The sequence below is a fragment of the Heloderma suspectum genome, chromosome 5 (assembly GCF_057233095.1).
Source record: "Heloderma suspectum isolate Gila_16-S chromosome 5, 16-S_ref, whole genome shotgun sequence".
Lineage (NCBI taxonomy): Eukaryota > Metazoa > Chordata > Lepidosauria > Squamata > Helodermatidae > Heloderma > Heloderma suspectum.
Genome location: NC_139462.1, coordinates 194319014 through 194334024, shown reverse-complemented (window position 1 = coordinate 194334024; position 15011 = coordinate 194319014). Strand labels below are relative to the sequence as shown.

Here is a 15011-nt window from a genome sequence, read left to right as displayed (position 1 = left end):
GTGAGTCTTCCGGGACGCTGAGTCGGGGGTGGGGAGGGTCTCTTTTCGGAGTGGAGGGAATAAACAGTCCTGTCGGCGCAACTCGGGCTGCCTGAGCGTGAGGCTCCCAGGAACGCCTTTCTCGTGTCTCTCATTTCTGGGCGCTCCTGGAAAAGAGGAACTGCAAAGGCGGGAGCACCGCAGGGCTCGGCACCTGGCAGGCAAAGAAAAGTCCTCCGGATTTGCTTTCCGGAATGAGAGCGGATGGAAAACCGAGTTGCACTGGCCTGTAACTTCATCGCCCTTCGAGAGCGGTCACATGCACTCAACACATATTTGGTGTTGGGGTGGATCTCCTTCCTATACGTGGAGATAATGTGTGTCCTTTGCAAGAAGGTGTCTCCGTGTGGCGGGGCTAAGCCCAGTTCAGGAGATGCGGGGCTTGGCTTTGGCTACAGATGTGCCTATTTAAGCTCGCTCAGCAGATTAGTTACCACCTAAATAGCCCTCTAACTACTTTTCTCCATACTTGTAATCCTGACGAGTTAATGAATGATAGGAGGATTATTGTCCCCTTTACTCTTCTTTCCCTCCCCCTTTCCAGTTTATTAGAGTTTCTAAAATGTATTTGCGATTTTGAATGCAGAAGGGAGTAGAGAGAGTCTGGATCAGCTAGCAGGGAGTATAAGGGTGTGGTCTTTTATACTTGCTCAAAATTAGACTAGTATATTCAGTAGTTTCTAATTAAAGGCGCTATTTCATATAATCAGAAGAATCAACTGTTTTTCTTGGACAGTACTACTGTAGGCTACTAGTGTGGGTTGTGTTTTCGATGAGTTTGGCCTACGCTTTTTTCTCATGTGTGGTATGTAGAAAGTCATTGACCCAGCATGCATGTCACAACCCAGGTTTTATTTAAAAAAAACCCCAACACACCTGGATTGTGAATGAACTGGTGCATGCTGCCTGATTGCTCCCACTCTATCCTTGGGTTGTTTGTCATGATGTGCATACCAGGAACTTTGGCTTATCTTTACCCCATCAAGCCAGATAAATAACCCATAGTTGTTGTGATAGACAGATAGGGCTGTTTGGCCCGTTTGTGCAGTCAAAACAAGCAAGGGTGGCTTGATGTGACCCATGGTGTGTGCCAGGTGCAATTTTCATAATAATCACCTGCCCATGACTTGTGTTGGCCAAACCCAGGTAGCATGGCTTGTTGTAGGGTTATTTGAAAGTTGTTTAACCCTCCAACAGCCCATGTGTTATCTGAGGACTGTTTAACTCCCCAACAAGCCATGCCTCCCAGGTTAGGATGACATGATAAGCCACAGCCAGGTGGTGATTATGCAAATTGTGCCTGGCAGATGCCACGGCCCGCAACAAGCCACAGTGGCTGGTTTTGATTGTGCAAACTGGGTCATTGTGTTGGAGTGTTCAAAACAAGCAAATTTACTCCCCCACACACAACCCAAACACAAAAAAATGCATAGCTACAGTATGAATTGGTTCAGTGACACATTTACCATTTAATTCTGCTGATAGCATAAATTTGGCAGAATACTGATAGTAGTCAGGGTTGCTTGACAATGCAAGGCTTGCCAGTTAACCTGTTAGCCTAGCTACATGTTATGTGCGTGCATGCACGCATACACACACACACACACACACACACACCCCTCTACCTAGTGGCTGCTTTTCCTAAAGAGAATAGCTCTGGAAGGGGGATTTGGAGTGGTAGATGGGGAAAGGGTGAAGTGTTCTTCCCCCACTGTTACTCTACTCCAAATACCCCACTTGATCTGTGTCAGAGGTAGTTAGATACTTGCTTTTTAGACATTTTAAAAGACATTGCAGTATAATGAGTTGTTGTCTCAGGAAGCTAAATGGTAAATATCAGATACATGGTTTTCCTTATTAGATACTAGTGAATGGACCCTGCATCACATGGGTTGGAATAGTCCTTAGTTTGATACAGTGAAGCCTTCAAGCAGACTTGCATTGCCCCCTGAGGGAGGGGTCTGTCCACTCCATTCCCCCAAGAGTGGTGCTTCCCCATAGCATGGTGGAGTGTAACTCTGTCCCTTGGCCTGCTAATCTCCCCTGGCTTCAAGTTGAAGATGTCACTGTAAGCTTCAACTACATGGACATGTTTAAATTAATTAAAATGAATTAATGCATTAATTAAGGCATTGTACCCTCTTGATTGCCCCCTCTATGATTGGAAGCCCCCAAACTTGGAGGCTTCCATTCATCCAGTGCAGGGCGGGAAGAGCGATGGAAGCAATCTTCACCTCCCCATCCTCTTGCTGTGCATATTTCACTAGACAGACTTTTTCACTAGACAGGTTTCAGAGGGGGAAGGAAGGAGGCTGGCAGAGGTGCAGGATAGCTTGTATCCTGGCTTCTCTAGCCTCCTCCCCTCCCTGGCCACCAGAATGCCTCCTTTTCTCCCTCTCTGAGATCAATTTTCTGTCCCTGGAGGGCAGCCAGCATGATTCTTTCCATGCTGGCTGTGAGGTATCAGGGGAGGGAGGTCAGAGCTCTGCCATCCCCTTCCAAGGTCGGAGTGCTGTCTCCAGCCTCAGATGAAGGAATCCCCGGTATCCTATGGCCCCTCAGAAATGTCTAGGGGACATAGGATTGCTCCCTCCATTAATTTAAAACAAAATAACCCTGAGGTGTGCACCCCTAAGATCCCCTTAACATGCATGCCAAGTTTCAGATGTCTGAGTTTCATGATCTTAACATTATGGTGCTGATGAATGGACAGACTCACATCCTCTTTTCGATGGATAGATGTAAATTTATGGGATTGCTTAGATCTTGGAATAGTGTATTTTTAGAGGGGGTCCAGTTCTGTTAATGTTGAAATCCAGTTCTATTCATTTTAAAACAAAAACAACAGTTGTGACTTTCCAGAGGTACATTAGTTAGAGTAAAAGTTGAGAGTTTAGGAAGCATGCATATTTTTATGAGGCAGTCTATGTTGTAGCAGCCTTCTGATTTCTAGAATGAGTAGCCTGATCTGTAAGGCAAGAGCTTCCCACTGAAGTTAAGAAGTCTAGGGCTTTTCAACTAAAATAATCTGTTGAATGTGCATAAAGGCTTGTAGGATAAGCTCTGGAATGTAGCATTGTGGGGCAGCATGCTGCTGTTACAGAATCATTCAAGACTGGTGGAAAATGTGCAGTGCTAGCAACACATGTGCACTCCTTTCTTAAGATTTAAACTACTAAAGTGCGAGTTGGTATAAACTAACAATACAGTGAATGTGAGTGAATTCTGTTCACGTATCTCAATTTGGAGACAAGTAAATTAGCTGGAATTTAATGAGGATTGGTATGCTTGGATGTTCTCTTAAAAAACCTTTGGCTGATATTGTTGCTGGAAACTTTCCATTTGATGTAACTCAGATGTATATGATCTAACTGCCACTGCAGAATGAAAAAAACAGTATGTAAGTAGATCTATATTTCTAATTCTTTCTATAGAGATTTGTAATTCTCTGTAAAGAAATAAAAAAATATTCCCAATCATTATGCGCTGTTTTATAATACTAGACTATATAAGAGGTGGAAAAGTTTGCCTTGTATTGCAGGTCGTAGTCTGAGGGCACATGATGCAGCCACCTTGCTGAAGCTAAGCCAGTGTGGGTCTGGTCAGTGCCTGGGAGGCCACCTGAGAACCCTATGTACCAGCTTGAGTTCCATCATCAAAGAAAGATGGGATATAAATATACAAATTAAATTAATGGTCAATGCAGATGTATCCCTGCCCATCTCCTCCTAACAATAATTAAGAGTTTCATGAAGGCTCACGTCTTTTTTCTGCCTTTGCATGTAATCTCTCTCCCCCACCCCCATCCCAGTTCTTCACTGGAACATTCACTAACCATAGTTGGCGCAAGTCACAGTTTCTAACTACGGTTAGACATAGTTTTACAAACTTACGTAAATATGCTGCTGTAGATGTAATCATAGTAGGCTCCAAAATAGAATGGGAGTGAGGGAATGTTTCAGTGAAGAGGGGGCACATTATGTATTCATCAAGCTGGTGGTATTTAACTTGTTCATAAATGATATCAAGTTGTATGACCAGTGAAGTGGCCAAGTTTGCAGATGAGACAAGTATACAATGATAGAATTATTCAGGACAATGAAAATCCAAGCAGATTTCCAAGAGCTCTGAAAGATTGTCTTCAAACTGGGTGATAGATCAACAAGATGGTAAATGAGGTTCAGTGTAAATAAGCATAAAATGATGCACATTGTGGCAAAGAATCCACTTAACATTGATAAGTTCTGTTGGTGGCTCCCCAGGAAAGATCTTGAGGTCATTGAAAACATCAACTCTGTATGTGAAAGCTGTGAAAGACAAATTCTGTGCTATGGATTACTAGGCAAGAAATTGAAAATAAAACTGCCTGTATTGTAATAAGTATATATGGCATGTACAGTACTGGTTGCCCCATCTGAAACTAAAGAACTTGGAGCTTTTTCTGTTAGGGAAAAAAACAGGACAGGAAAAAGTTTATCACACTATGCATGGTGTAGGGAAAAACTGATAGAGAAGCTTTTGTCATCTCTCATGGGCTTCACTGCCAGAGTCTTTGGCATGGCGCATCTCCCAGCGCTCTTGCTCTGGCCTCCTCTTGAGGCCTCTCAAGGAAGCCAGGACGTGAGTGCAAGGGTGCCGCTGAGGCCCTTCCTCCCTGCACCATCTGTCAAGGGCTTCCTTGACAGCCAGAGGAGGCAGGATGGGTCCCAATGTGGCCACCCCCCAGGTCTCTTGCCCCGGCCTCCTTGAGAGGAGGCCAAGGTAAGAGCGCTGGGGTACTGCTGAGGCCCTTCCTCCCTGTGCTGGCTGTCAAGGGCTTCCTCGACAGCCGGCGGAGGCAGGACAGGTCCTGGCATGACCAACACCAAGGAGGCCAGGGCGAGAGCTCTGGGTTGCCATGGTGCTCCCAGCTGCTTGCCAAGCTTTGGGGTGCTCGGTGGCCGAGTCCGTCAGTGCCCCAGGACTCAGCGAGCAGAGTCCGGAAGGCCAGACATGTGGGAGCTCTGCGCCATCTCTAATTAAGGCTGTCCTCTACTCCCAGGCATTTAATGGCTTATGATGGGGGATCTAGGGCAGCTGTCTGAATATGTCTAGTATACTGTGGTAATTGTTTTTAGCTGTTTAAACTGTTTTAAATGTTATATATTTTAATTTTTTATGCTGTTTTTATCTGTGTATTGTTGTGAACTGCCCTGAGAGATTTGGCTATTGGATGGTGTAGAAATGAAATACATAATGCTAATAAATCATCATCATAAATATTTGGGGGGTGTCTAACCCTCAAACAACTCCTGCTGCCTGTCTTCACATGACATGGCAAGCTGGGCATGTGGGACAACGTGACAGCCACCGGAGGTAAAGTAAGCCGTGGTGGGCTGTTGTGTCATGCAAACCAGGTAAAAGATACTTTAAAAAAAGAGAAAAAAGACTGATGGGCAAAGGTGGCTGAGTAACTATTCTTGTGAAGGCAATACATCCTTGCCTTTCCAGAAACTGTGGAACTTGGTATCCTCTGTTGCCTTTGGCATGCCTCCTTAGGGTGAAGATAGTCCCAACTGTTGCTGTGGTGTCTAAAATGTGGCCTGGGTGAGAGCAAGTGATTTTTGCATAGCGTGTGTATGTAAAAATATTAAAATTTGTAATTGACAAGACAGGATCTGTCTGCTATGCAGCTTACTACTTTCCTGTATTTGACCCAGTCAAAACTTCACTGAGTTTGGGCTTGGCTCATAATGAGTGCACCCTAGTGCCATCACTCCTCACTGCAATAACTTCCCATTCTGTCCCCAAACTTACCTAGCAGGGCAGAGCCTGTTTGTGAGCTTTGTGATACTCCATGGCACCTGGAATATAGCATTGTCTCAGATGCCAGAAACCCTAAGACATGTCAGGCATTCTGGAAAAAGAGTACTTAGTAGGAATATTGGGTACCTTTTGCCTGAGAAACTTGGGGTGTTTGTACAATCCTGGTGGAAAAGAAGCCATCGTAGCTTCTCCCCCCACCTCCATGCGCACCATGTGTGCATCCCTGTTGTTTACATAATTACCTGTGCAGGTTTGCTATCACATATAATTACTTGAAGATGAGGGAAGCCCAAGTCTTCCAGTGGACCTTTTGCAGTTGTCACTGCTATAGAGTGCTTCTATCCATGAAATCTGGGGAGCTTAGTAGTTTCCATGAATTTTCCTTTATAAATGTAGAAAGTGGTGGTATTCATGGGGCCTGAGCACCAAATATTTTACCATGTATATACTGTGGAAATGTATACTGTTCTGGGTGTCAATAATAAAACTAATAATAAAAGCAATAAACACCTAAAATCATAATTGGTATAGGTCCTGTGGGTTCACTACTGGCCCTGAAAAGCAGCAGCAGGAAGGACAGAGAGCTAAAATGCTCTACTATTGAGAACATAAAGTAATTGCTTTGTATTACAGTAGTTTTTAAGTCACTGGAAATTCTGTTCAAAAGGTGATCTTTCAAAAGGTGTGATAAATGTCTAAAGTAACTTAAGTTCTGTCAATTAACAAGTAATGAGAGAAAGTGTGGTTCTACATACTTTGCATCCTGTTGTAGTGAGGTGAACTTGTGCTGGTATAGTATTTAAGATTGAGTGGGTATCTCACAGGGCTAACAAATTTGCTTTTCCCCCAGGGATGACACCATAGTGAATAAACTCTTCTAGCCTTCTGAGAGCTTTTGTTTCTATCTGCTTACCCAACACATAGGATTGTCCTTCATCATCGTTAGAAGAAAGAGGAAGAGGGAGCAAAGGTATATTTTTCTATTTTGTACAAGTCCATTGTTTGTAAGCCTTGTTTGGGAAAGCTTCTAGTCTAATTAAAGCATTAAACAAATGCATTTTAACTGAAATCTTGCTTATTACAGAGACTGTATAACTTTAAAACTTTCAAGACCATATATAAAGTAACTTTCAGGAGATTGTGAAATCCTGCCACTTTCCTTACAAATTTCTACCTCAGAATGTTTAGAGTATTCATATGTCATCTATCTCTCATTTTGGATCCACACCAAACTGGACAAAATTTACCTAGTGTTAAGAACACTGATATTTACTCATCTGTAAATGAAAAGGCTTATGAATAAATGAAAAGGTTTATATATAATGCTAAAAATGATTTTATGAGTACTTTGGCAATAAAATACTTAGTGTATATGTGTGTAACACACACACACAGTTGTACATGTATCAGTTCTGCAATTGATACACATACCACTGTTTAAGTTTATAACTGTCAGGGTGGACACTGAGCCCAGAGAATCCCAGAGTAGTTCTGATTCTGAGGAAGAGCAGTCGCTCCTGGGAGGGGAGCGCGCTCCTCTTTCCCAGGGCCAACAGCTGACGGAGATTCCTCCCACCAACATTCCTAGCTTAGATAGCAGTGCAGGGAGTAACAGAGCGCGGATAGCAGACTTGGTGGACGCACGACGCCGACACAGAGCGGCGCCAGATGGAGGGCACGGAAAGGAGGCGTAGTGCCCGGTTGGCGCGCAAACAACAGCTGCGCCCAGAGGATCCCAGGGAAAAGGAGAGGGACTCTCCCTAGTCCTTAAGTTCAGGGGTCTGCCAGTAATTCCCTTTCAAACGGGGTCCATCTGTCCCAACTTAGGGCATAGGTACTGTGCTGCTCAGATCTAGTTGCAAACGGTATAGTTGTTAAGTTGTAAAAGAAGAATAAAGCTTTGAAAGGAATCCCTTTGTCTGTGTCTGGACTTGGCTACTGGATTAGACTGAGAGAGGCCTCCAAGGAGCCCTTGACAATAACATTGCCTTTGGACTATATTAATATATTTTTTTGTGTATGTATAAAATATGGAAAATCTATGCTTTGTTTCATAGAGAAATAATGTTAGTGTGTTTTGTACGTTTAAAACTATTAAACAGATGTAATATCTTTTTAGGCTGCAGTCTTGCCTGCAATAACATGCAGGTAGGAGTAGGGATGCTCGAGAAATTCGAGACGGATTAAAATGAGCTCGAATTTCTAAGAATCTGATCTGAGGAATCTACTGTGGAGCACCTTCCTCAAGCCGTGCATAGTCCATGGACTTTCAGATGATTTTTTTTTACTTTCCCAAAATTTATGCATATAAATCCATAGAAAAATACATAAGTTTCTGCTGAGGAGATGTTGAATGGAATGGGGGACAATACACTAAATGTTATGTACTGAGGAAAATTATGTAAATACTTGCGTAAATACTTATGTAAATATTTATGTAATTATTTCCGTATTTTTCCGCATGACAGAAAAAAAAAAATTCGCATCCATCTGTGGGCGGATGACGGAACGAAAGGCGCCTGACAATCTGCGAAACACAGACGGACTGGATTTTACACAGTCCGTTCATCCCTAGGTAGGAGTGAGGGTAAAAACAACCTGACTTTTCCCCCAGTCTGAAAACAGAATACAGTGTAAGGGTTAAAAGGCTGCTTTGTCCCCCTCAATTTGCAGCCTCAGTGGCTGCAATGTAAAAAAAAAAAAAAAGTTTCTAAACAATAAACATAGGACTGTAGATAACTTAGCTATCCCCTCAGTCCCACTGAAGGTCAAGACCTATCTTTGTGTAAAACTCAATATGCTGCCACCTTAGAGCAGACGAAGCTGAGCAGAGCGGAGCAGAGGAAGCTGAGCAGAGCAGAAAAAGCTGCTCCAGCTGGTCTAGGGGCTATACAAGCAAGCAAGCTCCCAGAGGCCGAGCTATCAGAGCGACCGAACAGGGGGAGCAAACGAGTTTGCCAGGGGAGGTCAAGGGGGAGGCCCCTAACATTTTTTAAAACTTTTTTAAAAAAATTCTTTTTCTTGTAACACACACTTACATTTCAGTGGGACTCTGTTGTTAACCTCCAGTGAATAGAGGACAAAGCGCAGACTATTCCAGTCCAATCAGAAAGCTAGAAACATAAACGGAATAGAGACTATGGAAGGAAAAGACTCTCCTGTGGAGGTGACCTGCAAGGTTTGTGCAATGTTTGTTTTCTTGCCTGAGAACAACATGGCCTACACAAGTGCAAGTTGAACATGCTGCTGGAAGAAAAAGTGAGAGGACTGGAGTGGCGAGTGGCGACCCTCCAGGGAATAAGAGAACACAAAGAGTTATTGGACAGAATGGTGGAACTACAGCAGCAAAGTGAGGAACAGAAGCTAGAAGAGCAACAGCAAGCTGAAGCAGAAGAGGGGACTGCTGAGGTGAGGAAAAATGCAGTAGAGGATACTCCTTGGAAAAAGGTGACAGGAGCAGAAGAACTAGAAACCACTCTAAACCAGTGGAAGCATCGGAGCTGTGGAACCGATTCCAGGTACTTGCGGATGAGACTGGAGGACAGCCTGCAGAGGAAGAATTACAGGGGAACCTGCATGAAAGTGAGCAAGAGGCTGAAGGTCAGTCAAGCAGAGGCAATGAAACCCAGGCTTACAACAAGAAGAGAAGAATAGTAGTAGTGGGAGACACCTTGCTGCATGGGATCGAAACCCAAGTATGTCACGAAGACCCATGGACTTATCAGGTATGCTGTCTCCCAGGAGGACAGACTAGAGATGTGACTGAAGGGTTGCCTACACTCATAAAGTCCACTGACAGGTATCCCTTCTCATCCTTGTGGGAACAAATGATACCGCCAAGCGGAGCTACAAAGAAATCACGTCAGACTTTGAAGCTTTGGGAAGGAAACCCAAGAACTTTAGGACCCCGATAGTTTTCTCATCCATCCTTCCAGTTTGAAGAGGGATAGAAAGGGAACGAAAAATACTCTGGGTGAATGACTGGCTATGAAAGTGGTGATGGTGTGAGAGATTTGGATTCTGGGACCACGGGCTATACTTCCTGGAAGATGGGCTGTTGGCAAGGGATGGGTTGCACCTCACAAAGGCTGGGAAGAATGTGTTTGGCCACAGCATGAAGAACTTTATCAGGAGGACTTTAAACTGAATCCTACGGGGGAGGGAGATGTAAAGTTGGGGGTAACAATGGATGAAGGAAGGCTCATGCACCACGATGGAGAGAACACCTCTACTAGCGTCCAATAATAGTCTTCAGAAACATGTAGGAAGAAAGCCAGACTATGAAGCACATGGTCTTCGATGTCTATACACTAATGCCCAGAGTATGGGAAACAAACAGAATGAACAGGCTCCCGATCTTAATACAAGAGGGAAATTATGACTTGATAGGTGTAACTGAGACTTGGTGGGATGACTCCCATGACTGGAATACAGCAGTTGAAGAATATAACTTGTTCACAAAGAACTGGAGGAACAGAAAGGGACGTGGAGTTGCACTGTATGTCAAAAATACATATCTCTGCACAGAAATACAGGAGGATGAGCTTGGTAGCCCCATTGAGTGCATCTGGGTTAAAATAAATGGAGCAAAGAATAAAAGGAACATGTTGATCAGAGTCTACTACCGGCCACCCAATCAAGGAGAAGACGAGGATGAAACTTGATAAGCAAATTGCTAATGTTTCAAGAAACCATGACGTAGTAGTAATGGGGACTTCAGTTTCCCCAATATTTGCTGGGAGACAAATTTTGCAAAACATGGCCCCTCCGAGAAATTCCTGACTTGTGTTGCTGATAACGTCCTCCTACAGAAACTAGAGGAAGGAACTAGAGGATCGGCTATCCTTGACTTGATCCTAACCAACAGAGATAACTTAGTGGATAAAGTAGGAGTTATGGCTAAATGACCACGTTATACTTGAGTTCTTGGTTCTAAAGGAAGCAAAAGCCAAGTGTAGCCAAACGCATACCATGGATTTTAGGAAAGCCCATTTTAATAAACTCAGAGCAGTGATAAGTAAGGTCCCATGGCAAGCGACTCTAATGAGAAAAGGAGTCCAAGATGGGTGGGAGTTTTTAAAAAAGGAAATTCTCAAGGCACAATCACAAGCAATTCCAACAAGAAAAAAAGTTAGAAGACAACAGAAGAAGCCAATGTGGCTTCACAAACAGCTCAGAGATGACCTGAAAACAAAAAAGGACACATATAGGAAGTGGAGAGAAGGCCAAGTAACAAAGGAAGAGTACAGGCAGGTAGCACAGAATTGCAGGGATGGCCTCAGGAAGGCTAAAGCTGAGAATGAGCTGAGGTTAGTGAGGGATGCTAAAAGCAACAAAAAGGCTTTCTTCAGATACGTGCATAGTAAAAGACAGAGGAAAGAAATGGTGGTTCAACTTTTAAATAAGGATGGCAAAATGATAACAGATGACAAAGAAAAGGCAGAAGTGCTCAATTCCTACTTTGGCTCAGTCTTTTCCCAAAAGAGGGTCTATGAACCCTCTGGCAAAGGTGAAGTACAGGCTGAAGGGGCAGGATTGCAGTTTGAGATCGATAGACGTATGGTCAAGGAACACCTAAGTACTTTGAGTTCAGATCTCCAGGGCCAGATGAACTACATCCTAGAGTAATAAAGGAACTGGCAGAAGAACTCTTAAGAACCACTGTATTCTCTTTGAGAAATCATGGAGGAAGCGTGAAGTGCCAGATGACTGGAGGAGGGCTAATGTTGTCCCTGTCTTCCAAAAGGGCAAAAAAGGGGAAGGAAGAACCTGGGAACTACAGACCAGTCAGTCTGACATCAATCCCTGGGAAAATTCTGGACCACATTTTAAAGCAATCCATCTGTAAGCATCTTGAAAACAATGTAGTGATTACTTGAAGCCAACATGGATTTGTCAAGAACAAATCCTGCCAGACAAATCTGATCTCATTTTTTGATCAGGTAACCTCCCTTGTGGACTGGGAGAATGCTGTGGACATAATATACCTCGACTTCAGCAAAGCTTTCGACAAAGTGCCCCATGATCTCCTGATGAGCAAACTAGCTCAAAGTGGGCAAGATGAAACAACGATCCGGTGGATCCACAGTTGGCTACAGAATCGGACTCAACGAATCATAGAATAGTCATAGAATAGTAGGGTTGGAAGGGGCCTGCAAGACCATTGAGTGCTTATCATTGGGATCTTCTCAGACTGAGGAGAGGTAATGAGCAGGGTATCACAGGGCTCAGTCCTCAGCCCAGTGCTCTTCAGCATTTTTATTAATGACTTGGATGAGAAGGTGCAGGAAATGCTTATCAGATTTTCAGATGACACAAAGTTGGGCGGGATAGCTAATACCCTGGAAGACAGAAACAAAATTAAAAGTGATCTTGATAGGCTGGAGCGCTGGGCAGAAAACAATAGAATGACATTTAATAGGGATAAATGCCAAGTTCTGCACCTAGGAAAAAGAAACCAAATGCACAGTTACAAGATGGAGGATACTTGGCTCAAAATACTACAAGCAAAAAGGATCTTGGAATTGTTGTCGATCACAAGCTGAATATGAGCCAACAATGTGATGTGGCTGCAAAAAAGGCAAATGCTATTTGGGGCTGCATTAATAGAAGTATAGCTTCCAAATCCCGGGAAGTACTGGTTCCCCTCTACTCAGCACTGGTTAGGCCTCATCGTGAGTACTGTGTCCAGTTCTGGGTACTACATTTTAAGAAGGATGCAGACAAACTGGAGAGGGTTCAGAGGAGGGCAACAAAGATGATCAGGGGACTGGAAACAAAGCCCTATGAAGAGAGATTAAAAGAACTGGGCATGTTTAGCCTTGAGAAGAGAAGACTGAGGGGAGATAGCATAGCACTCTTCAAGTACTTGAAAGGTTGTCACAGAGAGGAAGGCCAGGATCTCTTCTCAGTCATCCCAGAGTGCAGGACATGGAATAATGGGCTCAAGTTGTAGGAAGCCAGGTTTCGGCTGAACATCAGGAAAACCTTCCTGACTGTTAGAGCAATAGGACAATGGAACCAATTACCTAGGGAAGTAGTGGGCTCTCCCACACTGGAGGCATTCAAGATGAAGCTGGACAGCCATCTGTCAGGGATGCTTTGACTTGGATTCCTGCATTGAGCAGGGGGTTGGACTCGATGGCCTTGTAGGCCCCTTCCAACCCTACTATTCTATGATTCTGTCATGCACATTCCTGTGTGTTGCTAGACTTACCTACATAGAACTTCAGTGCTCTAGAAGGCAATGCTTGTGGGCCATTCAGTCTAATAACAGCTAAACCTAAAGCACAGGGATTTAGTTAATGATCTACTAGCCTTTAAAGGTGCATTTATCATAGGGGTTGAAATCCACGTATTAATCGTATATGAATACACTCAGCCCTCACTGCCTTTCACTCGGAGATATAATAAAGTTATAAGAGTATTCTTATGTGTCTTAGCTGAAATTTGCTATACGTGTAGCCAAATACCCTGATTACTAAACAGCTTACCTGTAGACCTAATGTTCCAGAGGTGGGACTTGAAATTTACGTCATAATAGAATGTATCCCAGAGGTAGGATCTGGGTCTGTAGGAGTTCTGTTTCCCCTCTAAATTTTCTATATGAAGACATTAAGATAAAAAAGCCCAAATATTTTGATACCACAGCCATTTACAGACATCATAATTTGGGAATCAATAAACAAGTTGTCCTAAAATACTCTAGGCAAAAGCTAAAGTTTCAATATATAACTTAAAATAAATTGTTTAGCATTTAGCATACATGAAAGTCAAAGCCACTTTTGTGGATTTATGTATAAATATTGTGAACTAAAAGGCAAAATATGAAACTAACGTATCAGGGCTTGATGTGAAAAGACCCGAGACTAAGTGTTGCCTAAATTCAGCAAAAACTAGCTGGCAGTTCTAGGAGCTCTTACTTTACTACATGCAGCTAGATTCATATGCATTCAGGCTACAGAGACTTCAATAAGTAGTTTCACATTTTGCCTTTTTGTACCAATGCGGATGAGCGTAAGCCTGGTTCCATCAATCAGACTATGGAAAATAGGGATTACTGTCTCTTGTGTTTAAGCCACTGAAGAAGACCAGAATGCTTGAAATGTATCTGATGACTTGACATTTAGTCCATTTTTATACTCCAGGCTGTTGTGGTGCCATTACTCTTAGCATTTTGTTGTCTCTTTATATTCCTTAATCAGATTTTATGTTGAGGTAGGGAGCACTTTCAATAGTATGCTGCAGTATATGTCTATGTTTACACAGAGCATGCTTATAAAAAGATGCTTGGGCCTCACTGACTTGCTCATCATTTTATCACAACTGACAGGATGTTACCAATATCTAGAAAGCTAAAATTTGATACCTATGTGTTCTATGAAGCCCTTATTCAAAATTCCTGAAAATGTGACATTTTCCACTTTGGGAGCATATCTGAGAAGAAAGAGAAAAATGGTGAATGAGGACTGTCACCTAATGGTCAATGACAGCATTCATTAGTGAAACTGCATAATTCCCAACAGTTATCAGAAGTCTGAGGGATTGTTGATAGTATCCATACTTGTCCAATTAAAATACACATAAATGTGTTATGTATGTGAATATATCAAATATCTGTGCGATGGATGTGAATGTAAAGATACTTGTGCTTCATGAAAATTGTTAAGGTACCTCCATAATAATGGAAATTTAGTAGACAAGGCTGAAAACTGCACAGTTTGATATCGCTTAGTGAAACAAAAAATATGAATGTAAAGTCTTCCACCTGATAGTCAGAGAACAAGTGAAAGCACAGAGTTGGAGGAATGCAGGAGTGCATATTTACCCTCAAACTAGTCCTGTATTGAGGGAGAGGGGACTTGTAGTGGCAGCCAGAATAGAGCCCCACGCATAGCAGAACGGAAGGCACACATTTTGTATAGGGAGATATTTCCTGAGGCAAGAAGAACTTATCTATGCTTGCAGAATATAAATAGAATTTATTGGAATTTATAGACAATGACAGATGTCCTCTTTTGTTGCTGTTGTATTGCATGTGAAACAGAGACAGTCAGTTAATCTTAATGGTGTAAATAATATTTTACCAGGAGAGGTTGGGCTTGACATTTATCTACTTTATTTAATTCTGCAATGCACTGTAGTGACTGGGTTTTATACAGATGCAG

General features: G+C 42.9%; 1 protein-coding gene across 8 annotated transcripts in view; it reads left to right on the top strand.

The window, feature by feature from the left end:
• The window catches only part of ANKIB1 (ankyrin repeat and IBR domain containing 1), a 123828-nt gene that overhangs the window by 881 nt on the left and 107936 nt on the right, over nt 1-15011 (top strand). For 4 of the 8 annotated variants that reach the window (XM_084858869.1, XM_084858868.1, XM_084858865.1 and 1 more), the window contains exon 2: nt 6695-6814. The exons of 1 other annotated variant lie outside the window; for it this stretch is intronic. The gene's annotated coding sequence lies outside the window, so the exon portion shown is untranslated. Of the gene's footprint in view, nt 1-6694; nt 6815-8312; nt 8420-15011 lie in introns of all 8 variants that reach the window. 3 more of the 8 variants (XM_084858861.1, XM_084858863.1, XM_084858862.1) reach the window with 3 other exon arrangements.